Source organism: Oncorhynchus mykiss, chromosome 11, assembly GCF_013265735.2.
Source record: "Oncorhynchus mykiss isolate Arlee chromosome 11, USDA_OmykA_1.1, whole genome shotgun sequence".
Taxonomy (NCBI): Eukaryota; Metazoa; Chordata; class Actinopteri; order Salmoniformes; family Salmonidae; genus Oncorhynchus; species Oncorhynchus mykiss.
In genome coordinates, this window is record NC_048575.1 from 36,048,084 (window position 1) to 36,065,003 (window position 16,920).

The 16,920-nt window shown below is 41.9% G+C and overlaps 1 pseudogene; it reads right to left on the reverse strand.

Moving 5' to 3' along the window:
* Nucleotides 1–262: 262 nt before the first annotated feature.
* On the reverse strand, nucleotides 263–16,707 carry LOC110535629 (annotated as a pseudogene).
* Nucleotides 16,708–16,920: the final 213 nt, after the last annotated feature.

Genomic DNA, 16,920 nt, shown 5'->3' on the forward strand with positions numbered 1-16,920 from the left:
CTATGACCCACTGGGAATGTGATGAAAGAAATAAAAGTTGAAATAAAGCATTCTCTTTACTATTATTATGACATTTCACATTCATAAAATAAAGTGGTGATCCTAACTGACCTAAGACAGGAATTGTCAGGAATTGTGAAAAACTGAGTTTAAATGTATTTGGCTAAGGTGTATGTAAACTTCAACTGTGTGTGTGTGTGTGTATATATATATATATATATATATATATATATATATATATATATTTCAGACTCTTGACATTGCTCCTTCTGATATTGCTTGTTCTGATATTTCATATATTAAAACCTGTTTTTTTACTTTTTGGAACTTGCTAGGGCTTGCTAGGTGGACAAAGCAACACCGTTTGTAAGAACAACATGTAGAGGCTAGCTAATTAGAAGCCTTGCGGCTGGTGGCAAGGAAATAGTAGCTCATGTAAACAGCGTAATAAGCTAGCTAGTTAGAAGCCTTGTGGCTAACAGCCAACAATAATGAGCACAGTAGTACACTAAACCCAAGGCTAGTGGGGTGTTAGCTTGCAGCTACCACTTGGTGAAGGTGTGGTGTGGCTAGCTCAGTGCTGACCGAAGGAAACTAAGTGGGGGCACTAGACGAGAGAAGGGAGCTAGCAATGCTACCGTGTTGCAGGTAGGATCTGTTATTGAGGTTGGCTTGGCTCTCAGCGAGATAGCCAAGTTAGCCTTGAGGTGCTCACCTCATTCACCACTCTATGGCTCGGTCTCCAACAACCACTTTTGATAGGTTCTTCCGAGAATAGGTGAATAAGCGAATCCCCATTGTGAGATAGAAACAAATAACTGAAAGAGAAACAATGGAACATCAGTCATCTAGTCTGAGCTATTTACAAAGGAACAGTAGCACTGCTGTACTCACATTACTGATATCGCCTGGGTTAGGCCCAGATCATTAGAGTCTTCCTTTCCAACTTGAGAAATGAAAGACACTTCCATGGCTAGTCATGCCGGCTTTCTAGTCCCGTGTGGGTTCTCCAGTGGAACTGGGGCCTCCGGGGACCTTACGGTGCCTTTTTTACCCGACCCCTTGTCCACCTTCTTCAGCTTTGTCGGGACGCAGAAGTCCCTGAAGCATCTCTTGAAGTTCTCATCCAGGAATGCGTAGAGGACGGGGTTGAGGCTGCTGTTGGTGTAGCCCAGCGCTACGCAGAAGAAGTAGGCGGCCATGACGGCGGTGTTCTCTGGAACGCTCACCAGCGCCTTGACCAGGATGAAGATGTGGATGGGCGTCCAGCACACTACGAATACCACCACCACCACCATGACCAGGCGGGTAATGCGTCGCAGGTTGCGGTCCTTCTCCCGGGAGCCCGAGAGGAGACGCACGCTCTTGAGTCGTAGCACCATCAGGGAGTAGCACACGGTGATGATGAGCACGGGCACCACGAAGGCAAACACAAACACACAGATCTTCATCAGGGTGTCCCAGTACACGTATGGCTCTGGGAATTGTAATGCACACTCCGTGGTGCCTAGAGGGAGAGAGATGGGAGAAGAGAAAGAGAGAGGAGAGAGGAGGTCGAGAAAGAGAGAACACCGATGAAATGCACCTAGGCTCATACAAAGTGAGAACACATACATTTCCCTTTGTGTCTGGGTCACCTCAAACTCTGCGGTGCTGTTATGGAATGCCTAATGTAAACTCAAAAGGGAACTTCCACTTTTTCCCACTTATTCACAGCTTAGAAACAATAATATATGGTTTAAAGATCATGGCAAGCTCATGGCTTAGATTGATCATTATTCCCCTCTACAAAATAGGACCGAAATGTTCTGAGATTAGATGGGCACTTCTGCACATTGATTCACTCAAACAGAGGCATGAAGTAACCAGCGCAAACTGTGCATAAAATTTTCATGACCTTCTCTTCGGAAATGTGTGCGTGTGTGGATCCATGCGCATGCATTCTTTTGTGTGCGTGCTTCATGGCTGTGTGTGTGTCTGCATGCTTTCTCACCATTGTTGGTCTGGGTGCCCCCCAGTAGAAGTGCTGGTATCCCGGCTGCCGACGACAGCATCCAGATACACACGTTGATCATCTTGGCATTGATGGGTGTTCGGAAATCCAGGGCTTTGACCGGGTGGCACACGGCCACATAGCGGTCAACACTCATCATGGTCAGGGTGAAGATGCTGGTGAACATGTTGTAGTAGTCGATGGATATGAACACCTTACACACCACCTCGCCAAACGGCCACGAGTTCAACAGGTAGTCAGTGCTCTGGAAAGGCATCGTCGTGGTGACCAGGGCGTCGGCCAGAGCCAGGTTGAATATGTAAATGTTGGTGGCCGTCTTCATCTTTGTATACCTGTTTCAAAAACAGCATAGAGTAAAGAATGTGGGGTAGAATGTGTAAGGTCTATTTGAAATCATCTATCTGGGCTTGATTGAGCTTGCCTGCATGGCACAGTGGAAAGAATAGAATAGTGACGAGTGCTAACCTCATCCATCTGGCAGACTAGAGCAGTCTTTTTCAAATCTCTCCTCAGGGACCCCCAGACATTTGACTCATGGGTAACTGGAAGTCAACATGGCTGCTGGAACATGTGTGTGTCAACATACAGTGCCTTGCGAAAGTATTCGGCCCCCTTGAACTTTGCGACCTTTTGCCACATTTCAGGCTATATATAGATATAAAACTGTATTTTTTGTGAAGAATCAACAACAAGTGGGACACAATCATGAAGTGGAATGACATTTATTGGATATTTCAAACTTTTTTAACAAATAAAAAACTGAAAAATTGGGCGTGCAAAATTATTCAGCCCCTTTACTTTCAGTGCAGCAAACTCTCTCCAGAAGTTCAGTGAGGGTCTCTGAATGATCCAATGTTGACCTAAATGACTAATGATGATAAATACAATCCACCTGTGTGTAATCAAGTCTCCGTATAAATGCACCTGCACTGTGATAGTCTCAGAGGTCCGTTAAAAGCGCAGAGAGCATCATGAAGAACAAGGAACACACCAGGCAGGTCCGAGATACTGTTGTGAAGAAGTTTAAAGCCGGATTTGGATACAAAAAGATTTCCCAAGCTTTAAACATCCCAAGGAGCACTGTGCAAGCGATAATATTGAAATGGAAGGAGTATCAGACCACTGCAAATCTACCAAGACCTGGCCGTCCCTCTAAACTTTCAGCTCATACAAGGAGAAGACTGATCAGAGATGCAGCCAAGAGGCCCATGATCACTCTGGATGAACTGCAGAGATCTACAGCTGAGGTGGGAGACTCTGTCCATAGGACAACAATCAGTCGTATATTGCACAAATCTGGCCTTTATGGAAGAGTGGCAAGAAGAAAGCCATTTCTTAAAGATATCCATAAAAAGTGTAATTTAAAGTTTGCCACAAGCCACCTGGGAGACACACCAAACATGTGGAAGAAGGTGCTCTGGTCAGATGAAACCAAAATTGAACTTTTTGGCAACAATGCAAAACGTTATGTTTGGCGTAAAAGCAACACAGCTCATCACCCTGAACACACCATCCCCACTGTCAAACATTGTGGTGGCAATGTTTTGGTTTGGGCCTGCTTTTCTTCAGCAGGGACAGGGAAGATGGTTAAAATTGATGGGAAGATGGATGGAGCCAAATACAGGACCATTCTGGAAGAAAACCTGATGGAGTCTGCAAAAGACCTTAGACTGGGACGGAGATTTGTCTTCCAACAAGACAATGATCCAAAACATAAAGCAAAATCTACAATGGAATGGTTCAAAAATAAACATATCCAGGTTTTAGAATGGCCAAGTCAAAGTCCAGACCTGAATCCAATCGAGAATCTTTGGAAAGAACTGAAAACTGCTGTTCACAAATGCTCTCCATCCAACCTCACTGAGCTCGAGCTGTTTTGCAAGGAGGAATGGGAAAAAATGTCAGTCTCTCGATGTGCAAAACTGATAGAGACATACCCCAAGCGACTTACAGCTGTAATCGCAGCAAAAGGTGGTGCTACAAAGTATTAACTTAAGGGGGCTGAATAATTTTGCACGCCCAATTTTTCAGTTTTTGATTTGTTAAAAAAGTTTGAAATATCCAATAAATGTCGTTCCACATCATGATTGTGTCCCACTTGTTGTTGATTCTTCACAAAAAAATACAGTTTTATATCTTTATGTTTGAAGCCTGAAATGTGGCAAAAGGTCGCAAAGTTCAAGGGGGCCGAATACTTTCGCAAGGCACTGTATACAGGCGTATAAACACAAGTGGGTGTATGGAAAGCGAACAGCTACATGGGCAGAATTTAGAGACCGTTTTGCATGACTGCAACTGTCCTGACAAAGCATCAGTATCACCACACAGGAACTGACCAATGAAAACACATTTAGAAACTAAAAACAAGGCCGCTCAATCAAAACAGTCTAACCAATCAAAGAGTGCTGATGTTACACCCATCGCCGATGATCCACCCACTTATTTCGCCACGCCCACTTTATTCACACCCCTTGAATTTTATTGTTTACAGCCTGTATTTCATTTTTATTAAATTGAGATTTTGTGCCAGTGGCCTACACACAATACGCCATAATGTCAAAGTGGAGTTATATTTTTAGAATTTTTTACAGAATTAACAAAAAATGTCAAGCTGTAATGTCTTGAGTCAGTAGGTACTCAACCCCTTTGTTATGGCAATCCTAAATAAGTTCAGTAGTAAAAAAAATGTGCATGTCAAATAATAAGTTGCATGGACTCACTCTTTGTGCAATAATAGTTTAACATGATTTTTTAATGACTACCTCATCTCTGTGCCCCACACATACAATTATCTGTAAGGTCCCTTAGTCGAGCAGTGAATTTCAAACACAGTTTCAACCACAAAGACAGGGGAGGTTTTCCAATACCTCGCAAAGAAGGGCACCTATTGGTAGATGGGTAATACAAAATGAATTACACTTTGGATGGAGTATCAATAAACCCAGTCACTGCAAAGATACAAGAGTCCTTCCTAACTCAGTTGCCGGAGAGGAAGGAAACCGCTCAAGGATTGCACCATGAAGCCAATGGTGACTTTAAAGTAGTTACTGAGTTGAATGGCTGTGCTAGGAGAAAACTGAGGATGGATCAACAACATTGTAGTTAGTCCACAATACTAACCTAATTGACAGTGAAAGAAAGAAGCCTGTACAGAATAAAAATATTCCAAAACATGCATCCTGTTTGCAACAAGGCACTAAAGGAATACTGCAAAAAATGTGGCAAAGCAATTCACTTTTTATCCTGAATACAAAGTGTTAAGTTTAGGGCAAATCCAATACAACACATTACTGAGTACCACTCTCCATATTTTCAAGCATAGTGGTGGCTGCATCATGTTATGGCTAGGAATATAATCGTTGAGGACTGGGGAGTTTTTCAGGATAAAAAAGAAACGGAATGGAGCTAAGCAGAGGAAAAATCATAGAAGAAAACTTGGTTAAGTCTGCTTTTCACCAGACACTGGGAGATGAATTCACCTTTCAGCAGAACAGGTAAGGCCAAATATACACCCGAGTTGCTTACCAAGACGACATTGAATGTTCGAGAGTGGCCTAGTTACAGTTTTGACTTAAATTGGCTTGAAAATCAATGGCAAGACATGAAAATGGCTGTCTAGCAATGACCAACAACCAACTTGACAGAGCTTGAAGAATGAATCAAATGTGCAAATATTGTACAATCCAGGTGTGCAACGCTCTTAGACTTACCCTGAAAGACTCAGCTGCAATCGCTGCCAAAAGTGATTCTAAAATGCATTGACTCAGTGGTGTGAATACTTATGTAAATGAGATGCTGTGTTTCTGTATTTCATTTTCAATAAATTAGCAAACACTTCTGTTTTCACTTTGTCATTATGGACTATTGTGTGTAGATAAAATATAAATTTCAACCATTTTGAACTCAGGCTGTAACAACAAAATGTGGAATAAGTCAAGGTGTAGGAATACTTTCTGAAGGCACTGTACATAGAATGGCTGTGGGTCCCTGTGGAGAGGTTTGAAAAAGGCTAGACTAAAGCAAATGCCAACAGTATTTGAAAGATTTCGAATGGTTTTTGAACCCAGGCGATTATTGTTATCGACAGCTGATGAAAGAACGAAATGAAACCCAAAGGAAAACTTTTCCATCTGTTAAACCTTTTACTGCAGTGGGCTAAATCAGGGTCACACAGAGGATTTCTTGGTAGTCTTAAACAGATCTACATTGACACAAAGGTATACACCTCACACACAGGTTATGGTCTTTAAAAAAGAATACACATGTACCATGTCAGATAGAGAGTTGAAATGTATTACATTTTGAGTTTTTATCCTAATATTAGACATTATATACATCACAAAAGACTGAAATATAACCAAACCGTTTGACAGAGAAATACTGGATTTTCAGCATTTAAAAAATATATAATGTTTATTAATTATGAAAAATATGAATAACGTTCCACCCATGAGGCCACTAGAGGGCGATTTTGTCATTCGTCCGCAGGAATAAGCATCTATCTTGCCATCCTCTGACCTGGTGATTTTCATTTATATTGATAATCCCAACAACACGAGGCAGACTAAAAGTAATACAAAATGATCATACAAGGTCTTTTGATATCTCTGAAAAAATATATCTGTAACTAGGGGAGAAAATGACACTTGGCAGGGCTAGCTTAGCAGCTGTCATACTTTTAAATGGTGTCCCAAACACGTAAGTGATCTACATTAAACAATTTATACTTTAAAGTGGCAATCTGCGATTGGTAAATACATGTTTTGACTTTCAAATACATTATACACTGAGTGTACAAACATGCTCTGTCCATGACATAGACTGACCAAGTGAATCCAGGTGAAAGCAATGATCCTTTATTGATGTCACCTATTTAATCCACTTCAAAAAGTGTAGATGAAGGGAGGAGACAATAATGATGTTTAAGCCTTGAGACAGTTGAGACGTGGATTGTGTGTGTGTGCCATTCACAGGGTGAATGGGCAAGACAAATCATTTAAGTGCCTTTAAAATGGGTATGGTGGTAGGTGGTAGGTGCCAGGCGCACTGGTTTGAGTGTGTCAAGAACTGCAACGCTACTGGGTTTTTCACGTATCAATAATGGTCCACCACCCAAAGAACATTCATCCAACTTCTCACAACCGTGGGAAGCGTTGGAGTCAACATGGGCCAGCATCCCTGTGGAACTCTTTAGACACCTTGTAGAGTCCATTGAGGCTGTTCTTAGGGCAAATGGGGGTGCAACTCAATATTAGGAAGGTGTTCCTAGTGTTTTATACACTCAGTGAATATAGCCATTGATTCTTGAAGAAAATAGGACAACTTATGAATGTCTCAAAAGTTTAATTCAACTGTCAGTAGCTGTCTCAACTGTCTAAGCTTCAAAACAAAAAATGCTGATCTCATGGATGGTCAGTCCTTGCATCCATCACTCTCTCTCATATGGGTGTGGTTACATTTCTCAAGCCCCATTCCTCAGCTGTTTACCCCATAAAGGGATTGGGTGGCCGTTTGTTGTTGTTTGAATCCCAGATAATCTTTAAGATCTGAAATGGCTATAGCCATATATACAGTGCATTCGGAAGGTATTCAGACCCCTTGACTTTTTCCACATTTTGTTACGTTACAGCCTTATTCTAAAATGGATTGAATATATTTTCCCCTGTTGAATCTACACACAATACCCCACAATGACAAAGCAAAAACGGGTTTTTAGAAATGTTTGATATGATATTTACAGAAGTACTCAGACCCTTTACTCTGTACTTTGTTGAAGCACCTTTGGCAGCAATTACAGCCAAGTCTTCTTGGGTATGACGCTACAAGCTTGATACGCCTGTATTTGGGGAGTTTCTCCCATTCTTCTCTAAAGATCCTCTCAAGCTCTGTCAGGTTGGATGGGGAGCATTGCTGCACAGCTATTTTCAGGTCTCTCCAGAGATGTTTGATTGTGTTCAAGTACGAGCTCTGGCTGGGCCACTCAAGGACATTCAAAGACTTGTCCCGAAGCCACTCCTGCGTTGTCTTGGCTGTGTGCTTAGGGTCGCTGTCCTGTTGGACAGTAAACCTTCACATTAGTATGAGGTCTCGAGTGTCCTGGAGCAGGTTTTTATATTTTTTTAAATATATTTTATTTTTGCATTTTCCAATTAAGAACATTCAAAACAAAAGTGAAAAGATATTAGACAACAATATGACAAAGTGACAGTAACAGACGAGTGTAAAAAAATAAAAATAATTATATATACAAACATACAATAAATAAGTCATAATAAAGAGTCAAATAAAAAATAATAATAATGAGACATTGGATCATATACCTGCCGTACTCTACATATTATACATTACGTGTGAAACATTATGTGAGGATTATATAGAGATTCAATCAATGTGATGTGGGGGGAGATTCTTCATATAGCCAATAAAAGGTTGCCAAATTCTGTAAAATGTCTCTAACTTAAGCAGTAAGTGATTTTCTCCATTAAGATTTAACTATTAACTTCCGATAGCCACATTGCAACTAGCAGGGGGGAATCCGATTTCCATTTCAAGGCACTACATTTCTTGGCAATCGCTAGCAATATTTATGTTAGCTTTATAGTATGGCTTTGCCTAAGATTCGAGTTAGTAAAGTTACCCGGTACACAGACCTCCGGGTCTAAAGGGAATGCAACCCCGTGAATTGAGGATATGGTATCGCATACCCCCTGCCAGAAACCGTGTAGTTTTGAACACTGCCAAGTGGAATGGAGGACTGTTCCTTCATCTGAGCCACATCTAAAACACAGGGAGGAGATATCAGGGTTGAACTTGTGCAGTCTAGATTGGGTGATTGAGAGCTGATGGAGGAAATTAAACTGGATCAGTCTGTATCTGGAGTTCAATGTGGATGTAACACCATCCCTGCATAGGTCACTCCATAGACCCTCATCAAGATTAATACCCAGATCTTTTTCCCATCTAAGTCGGGGTTTATCTAGCTCAGGCAGTGTTAATCCTGACATAAGAGCATTGTAAACACGGGAAATGGTCTTGAACAGTGGTTGGTCTGCGTGGCAGAGTTGTTCAATTGGTGACATCTTAGGTAGGTTCCATTGTCCCTTGAGCGTCACCCTAATAAAGTTTCGTAGTTGTAGGTAGCTAAAGAAGTCCCTGTTAGGCAAGTGGTATTTCTGTTTCAGCTGATCAAAAGACATAAGAACTCCCTCCTCATAACAATTCTGCAGAAGAGTGACACAGACCATGGTCTAAAGTTACTATTCTGGAAAAACATAGGAATCAATCTATTGTTCCATGAAGGGGTTTTAGGGGAAAGAAATCCCTCCCGTCTGAACAGCTCATGCCGTTTGCACCATGCCAGGACAGAATGTATGATTAAAGGGTTGTCGGTGATGGTTTTTATAGATTTTCTGTCCCATTTGTAAAAGAATTCTGCCCCAGTGTCATCATTTACCTCAAACTTTTCAATGTTCAATCATGAGGGAGAGGGACCATTGCCAGAAACCTAGACTGTGCAGCCCAGTAGTATATTCTAAAATTGGGGAGGCTTAAGCCCCCTTGACCGTAATCAAGGGTCAGTTTATCCAGGCCAACCGTAGGGGTTTTGCCGTGCCAGATAAACCGCCTGGTCAGCTTGTCGAGAGAGGAAAAGAATGCTGCAGGCACAGGGATAGAAACAAATATAGAAATCTGGGCAGGACCTTCATTTTAATTACATTGATTCTACCCAGTAGAGTGAGAGGCAAGTCCATCCATTTACACAGGTTACCCTCCACTTTTTGCAACAAGCCGGCCAGATTGAGTTTATAGAGGTTCTTCAGGTTACCATCCACCATTATGCCCAAATATGTGAAGCCCATAGGCGACCATCTAAAAGTAAACTTGTGCTTGATGGTATGGTGGTCAAAGACAGACAACGGTAAGATTTCACTTCTATCAAAATTGACCTTATATCCAGAGAAAGAACTACAACACCGTAGTAGGATCTGCAAGTGAGAGAGGGAATGTTCTGGGTTCGTTAGAAATAAGATAAGGTTGTCCGCAAAGTGTGATAACTTATGAGTATGGGGGCCCACCTCAAAGCCATGTATGTCAGGGCACGTTCTAATAGTCTCAGCCAATGGTTTGATGGCGAGGGCAAAGAGGTGGGGGCTAATTGGGCAACCTTGTCTGTTCCCCCTATAGAGAGGGAAAGAGGAGGAAATAATCCCATTGATAGCAATCCTAGCTTTAGGAGATTTGTAGAGTGATTTTATTAAATGTACAAACACGGTACCTAAACCAAACTTTTCCAAGACGCGAAAGAGGTATGGCCATTCAACCCTATCAAAGGCCTTATCGGTGTCGAGGGAGACTGCGACACTAGGTATTTTGTTTTTGTTAGCAAGGTGAATTATATCAAGGAACCTTCTGAGATTATTGGAGGACAATCTATTAATTATGAAGCCAGTCTGATCCGGGTTGACCAACAGGGGAAGACATGACTCCAGTCACTTAGATAGCCTCTTGGTGACCAGTTGACAATCTGTGTTAAGGAGAGAGATTGGTCTATAGGAGGCGGACTTTAGCAGGGTTTTCCCTTTCTTCTGAAGCACAGTAATCACTGCTTGAGAGAAAGACTCTGGAAAGCAGTTGTCCTCCCCGGCTTTTTAAGTACCTCCATAAAGGTAGGGGTCCAACAGCTCCCTAAATTCTTTATAGAACTCTGGAGGGAAGCCATCCTTCCCAGGAGATTTATTAGAAGGTAAGGATTTAATGGCCTCCAACAATTCAGGAACTGAGAACTGTTCACTCAGGCGCTCTCTGTCTTCCTCTTCCAGGCATGGGAGGTTGAGAGAGGAGATAAAGAAGTTGATCTCTGATAGATCATCGCTTGATTGGGAAGTGTAGAGGTCTTCGTAGTATTTCTTAAAAGTCTCATTAATTTCAGTAGGGGTGAAAGATATCTCATTAGTAAGAGTTTCTATAGCATTAATTGTCCTCTTACTTTTCTCTACTTTCAGTTGCCATGCCAATACTTTGTGTGCTTTCTCTCCAAGCTCGTAGTAACGCTGTTTTGATTTAGTGAAGGCCCTCTTAGCTTGATATGTGTTCAGAGTATTATATTTCAGTTTTTTATTTACCAAACGCCTGTATAGATCTTTAGCCAGGCCTCTTTGGTAGGTTCTCTCTAGCTCAGAGATTTCAGATTCAAGGACATTCAGTTCCACACCGTGTTTTCTCTTCAACACTTTAGTATAGGAAATTATCTGTCCCCTCAGATAGGCTTTCAATGTGTCCCAAAGAATGAAACTGTCAGGAGCGGAGGGTTTGTTTGTCAAAGTAAAAAATATTGATCTGCTCCTTGATGATTGCACAAAATTCAGGTTGCTTCAGGAGTGTAGAATTTAGTCTCCATCTATATGCCCCATTTACCTTGGTAGGAATGGAGATTGATAATACCAGAGAAGAATGGTCACTAAGAAATCTGGGGAGATACTCGATATCTAACACTCTATGAAACAGTTGGGTCGATAGTAAAAAGTTATCTATGCGTGTGTGTGTCTTGTGTGGGTGTGAATAAAAAGAGTAGTCCCTATCCAGTGGGTGCAACTGTCTCCAGATGTCTAGCAAATTAAGATCTTTCATGAATTGCATGGTGAGCTTGCCGGCTTTGGTAAGAAGTGAGGCTTTATCAGAGGACCTATCAAGAACTGTATCTAAACAAAAATGTAAATCTCCTCCAGCCAGTAGCTATCCTGGTTGAGCAGCCTGAAGGAAGACATATGGTCATCGAAGTTAGGAGCATAAATATTCAATAGGGTCCAAGACTCTGAAATCATATGCCCCTGCACCAAAACAAACCTGCCCGAGGGATCAGAGATGGTGTTGTTGACGCAGAAGGGGATGTGTCTACTTATCAAAATTGCAGTTCCTCTTGCTTTGGGGTTAAAAGAGGATGCAAAAACGTGTCCTACCCATTCCCTCTTCAATTTCTTGTGTTCACTGGCTGTAAGATGTGTTTCTTGTAAAAACACAATGTCGGCCTTTAATTTCTTAAGGTATGTATAGACTCTTTTCCTCTTATTCGTGCTGTTAAGACCTTTAAGACCTTTTGGATTAAACATAGGTTGGATTGCAAATATATAACCGAATGGGAATCTCTCGTATGTAAATAGTCAGGTAATATTTCAACTTTAGTTAGTTTAGTTAGGAAAGAAACAACAAAAAACATGGAAAAATAAACAAAAACAGAAACCCCATCCACCCCAATTGTCAGACTAAAACCACAATCCCAACAATCAAACATGAATACAATTGTAGAGATACGTTGTTGCTCGCTATCCATCTTGCTCAAGTGCTAAACCTTGGCGTAAACTAAAACCTGCAAGCTCTCTAAGTTGAAAACAAACGTTGTGAATAGACATTTATGGCTGAATATTTACTGCCCACAGTAAGGGCTGCTTGAGTCTCTTTTCAGGAGAGGAGAAACATAAATGGGGGGGAAAGCAGTGGGCCTAAGCTCACTAATTTGCTTCGCCCAGTGGATATTGACTAAACCGAAATATACTCTCCTGTAAATGTAATAGGACTCACCCCGGAAAAAAAACAGTTAGTTGAAAAAGTACAAATCAATTATAGCGACCGGATAGCGGGGTAAACGGATTCAAATTCCAAGAAGATATCTGCAGTCCAGTCCCAGGACAGCACGGAAAAGAAAAAACAAACAAACTGTATCTTATCCCCCAGAGAGACCATCCTGATTCAGAAGTGGTTCAGTTCTTTGATAAAAGTGAGCACTTCTCCCGGTGTGTTGAAGAGATGGCTTCGGCCTTTGTACTGAACTTTCATCCGCTCAGGGTAGATGAGGTAGCCGGTGATGTTCTTCTCCTTCAGTGCTTTGGTGGCAGGTCTGAAATGCTTGCGACGTCTGGCGAGATCCGCGCTCATATCCGGGAAAAGGCTGACCCTCTTGCCATCGATGGTGATGTCCTCTTTGGCTCTTGCGAGTTGCAGTATCTTATCTCTGTCCTGGAAACGGAGGAACCTGATCAGGATGGCTCGTGGAGGCTCATCTGGCCGGGGTTTCGGTGCTGATGTTCTGTGGGCGCGTTCGATTTCCAATGGCTTAATGACGTTGATTATGCCTAGGACATCCAGGATCCATTGAGTGAAGAAACGGACCGGGTCACGGCCCTCGCTGTCCTCTTTCAATCCCACCACACGGATATTACTACCTCGGTTCTGGTTCTCCATCTGGTCTACCTTGTTTTTGAGGTAGGCATTGTCCTTTTGCAGTTGTATCAGAACCTGGTCATGTCGAGTGATGGTATCCTCATCTGTGCTAATGCGCAACTCAGCCTCAGTCGTTCTCAAAAGGAGATCATTCATGGAGGATTTCAGGTTGTCAATGGAAGAATGGAGTTCAGCCGATTTCTTGTCAATTTTCAGAGAAAGACCTTTGTTACTATCCTGAATTTCCCAGAGGAGAGTAGCAAGCATGTCGGCAGGCTCGCAAGAGGCTGAAACTGTCGTCTGAGTTATGAGAGCTAATACTAATCTTGCTAGCTGTAGCGTTATCTTGGGAATCAACAACGTTTAGGTCGTCCTTCTTGCCTCTCGGCCAGAGGTCCATGGCTCTTTGGGAAGGTACGTTTTTTACAATTTATCAGCCAATGTTAGAATATTGTTTCAATGTTGTTATTTAGGTAATAATGGAATAACTTTGAAGAGCTCAGTTTGTCAACGTCTGCTCAGCTCCGCGGCATCACGTGCTCCCTGGAGCAGGTTTTAATCAAGGATCTCTTTCTACTTTGCGCCGTTCATCTTTCCCTCTAATCCTGACTAGTCTCCCAGTCCCTGAAAAACATCCCCACACCATACTTCCATACTTCACTGTAGGGATGGTGCAAGGTTTCCTCCAGATGTGATGCTTGGCATTCAGGCCAAAGAGTTCAATATTGGTTTCATCAGACCAGAGAATCTTGTTTCTCATGGTCTGAGAGTTCTTTAGGTGCCTTTTGGCAAACTCCAAGCGGGCTGTCATGTGCCTTTTACTGAGGAATCGTTTCCATCTGGCCACTCTACCATAAAGGCCTGATTGGTGGAGTGCTGCAGGGATGCTTGTCCTTTTGGAAGGTTTCCCCATCTCCACAGAGGAGCTCTGGAGCTCTGTCAGAGTGACCATCGGGTTCTTGGTCACCTCCCTGACCAAGGCCCTTCTCCCCCGATTGTTCAGTTTGGCTGGGGTCCAGCTGTAGGGAGAGTCTTGGTGGTTCCAAACTTCTTCAATTTAAGAATGCTGGAGGCCACTGTGGTCTTGGGGACCTTCAATGCTGCAGATATTTTTTGGTACCCTTCCCCAGATCTGTGCCGACACAATCCCGTCTCGGAGCTCTTCGGACAATTCCTTTGACCTCATGGCTTCGGTTTTGCTCTGACATGCACTGTCAGCTGTGGGACGCTGTATAGACAGGTGTGTGCCTTTCCAAATCATGTCCAATTAATTGAATTTACCACAGGTGGACTCCAATCAAGTTGTAGAAACATCTGAAGGATGATCAATGGAAACAGGATGTAACAGAGCTCAATTTCGTCTCATAGAAAAGGGTCTGAATGCTTATTTAAATAAGGTTTCTCTGTTTTTTTTTAAAAAAATATTAATTTGCAAACATTTCTAAAAACCTGTTTTCGCTTTGTCATTATGGGGTATTTTGTTGTACATTGATGAGGAAATGTATTTAATCCATTTTAGAATAAGGCTGTAATGTAAAATTGTGGAATAAGGGAAGGGGTCTGAATACTTTCTGAATGCATTTTACATACAGTATAGCGTTATAGACTATTGGTCAGTTACCATACACATGATCCACTAGAAGTTAGTTGAGCCTGTTGCTTTTTTGGATCAATACCTTGGACATGCTCCCATTTCACACTGTGATTATTCCTATCATCGACAGATTCTACACTTACCATTGCCGTTTTGAAAATATAACGCGGTAGGGATAATAAGGAAGGCCAAAACATCTGCTATGCGGATGTCGGCCAATGCTGATTATCAATGGTTAACGCTCGATCTGATTGAATCTAGGCCTGTACGACAATTAAATCACCGCTCTGATAGCACATTTCCTTCTAATGAGAAGGGGGGAAAATCAGTCAATCAGATGAAAAAAATATATCAATTGTAAACTGAGCTGGCTACATAAAACAGAGAGCTGAGAGTATATCGCTATTTACTAATCAATGGAATTAACTTGGCAACGAGCATGTTCTGACGAAGACATCCATGGACGTCTAAAATACGGAATTCTGCTCACCGGAAGATAATGTGCAATCAATCTGATTTGAGGTAATTGTCTCTAGTCTGGAGTGCTTTGTGAGCCGTTGGTGCACTGCGTATGACACCAGCACTGTTTTATCTGTTTTACACACCTTAAATAAAACCCAACGAGGTGCAAGCAACCCTATCAACATGATAGAGCGCCATTGGTTTTAAATGCAATTAATGCGCTTTCTCTCTGCCCAAAGAACACTATTTCTCATAGGCTTGGCACATTTCATTTACACATTTAGAACACTTTTCAACATTGCCCCCAACAGATGTCGCATTCCAATTGTAAAAAGTCCCAATAGTAAAAAAAGTATTTTCCTTCCAATAGAACTGTACAGTATGTTATGATTGAAACAAAAATAATCAAGCCTAACAAATCATATAGTGATTGTACATGTACTATTAGGTTTAAACATGCACCTGCCACTGGGTGGCTCACAAGTGTTGCAAATGTTTCAAAACTTCACTTTTTAGTTTACATTTGTGTGCGAAAATGTGGTAAGGTGTTTGCATGGGCATCTTACTGAAATGTTTTTTTTTTAGCATACTTGGTGTAACCCTTAATTTGCCTAAACTCTTTGGCAATAGCCTATATATTGGCAATTGATATCAATGCAATATTGAGATGAGTGTGCAAATCAATTCAAATAAACCTTACCTGATGATAACATACATGACGAGGCAGTTGCCCACCAAGCCCACCACAAACACCACGGAGTACACAGCTGTGATAATGGGGATTATTGGGGACATTGACTCCTCTTCCCCGTCAGAGTCCAAAGTCAGATTGTGACCTGCTGCAAATCCAGACTGCGAAGTAGAATTCATATAGCATTCTTCGCCGAGCGCCAAGTGGCACTTATCGGCTTTGAAAATTTCAACCGGGGTGGCTTCCATTTTTGGGTATGTTTGACCACCTAACGAAAAGGAGAAAAGGGCATATGCCTTTGACTGGCTGTTTGCTATGCGTGAAGTAAGCCCGAAAGAAGAAAAAATAACGGTAAGAAAGTTGAAGATGTGCGTCAAATTATTATAGTTTGTAAATTAAACCAACTTTTTATTATATGCCGTTCAAATTAATATATATATATTCATATATATATATACAGGTCAAATCAATCCTGTTTTTAATGTGATATTAACAATTAAAACGTCATGCACAATGCGTAATTTCACCCACCCGGGCCCTCGGTGACTTACCCTCTGGATATTAGTTCCTTCTGTTCCTTTTCTGTGTTTGTAGAATATGGAATTTTTGCTGAACAAAAATATATTTTCTGTTGGATTTCAGAAGGTTATGGCTCGCCAAACTTTGTAGAGTGGAGTATGTATGTGAGCAACAATCGCAGCACCGCGGCTCGGCGGAGACTCGAGTCACTCCCGCTCAGTAGCCTACCCGACAACCCCCTCCCCCCCCCCCCCCCCCCCCCTCCCCCTCCCCCTCCCCATCGAGCACAAATATGACATCAGAGAAGTGACAATAACCCCAAGACATAGTTAACGTCCCCACGTAACCATGGACTAGCCCACAACTGTGAGAGGTAAAGTGCGCAAAGAAAATACAGACATCCATTTCCTTATTACATGAATTAAA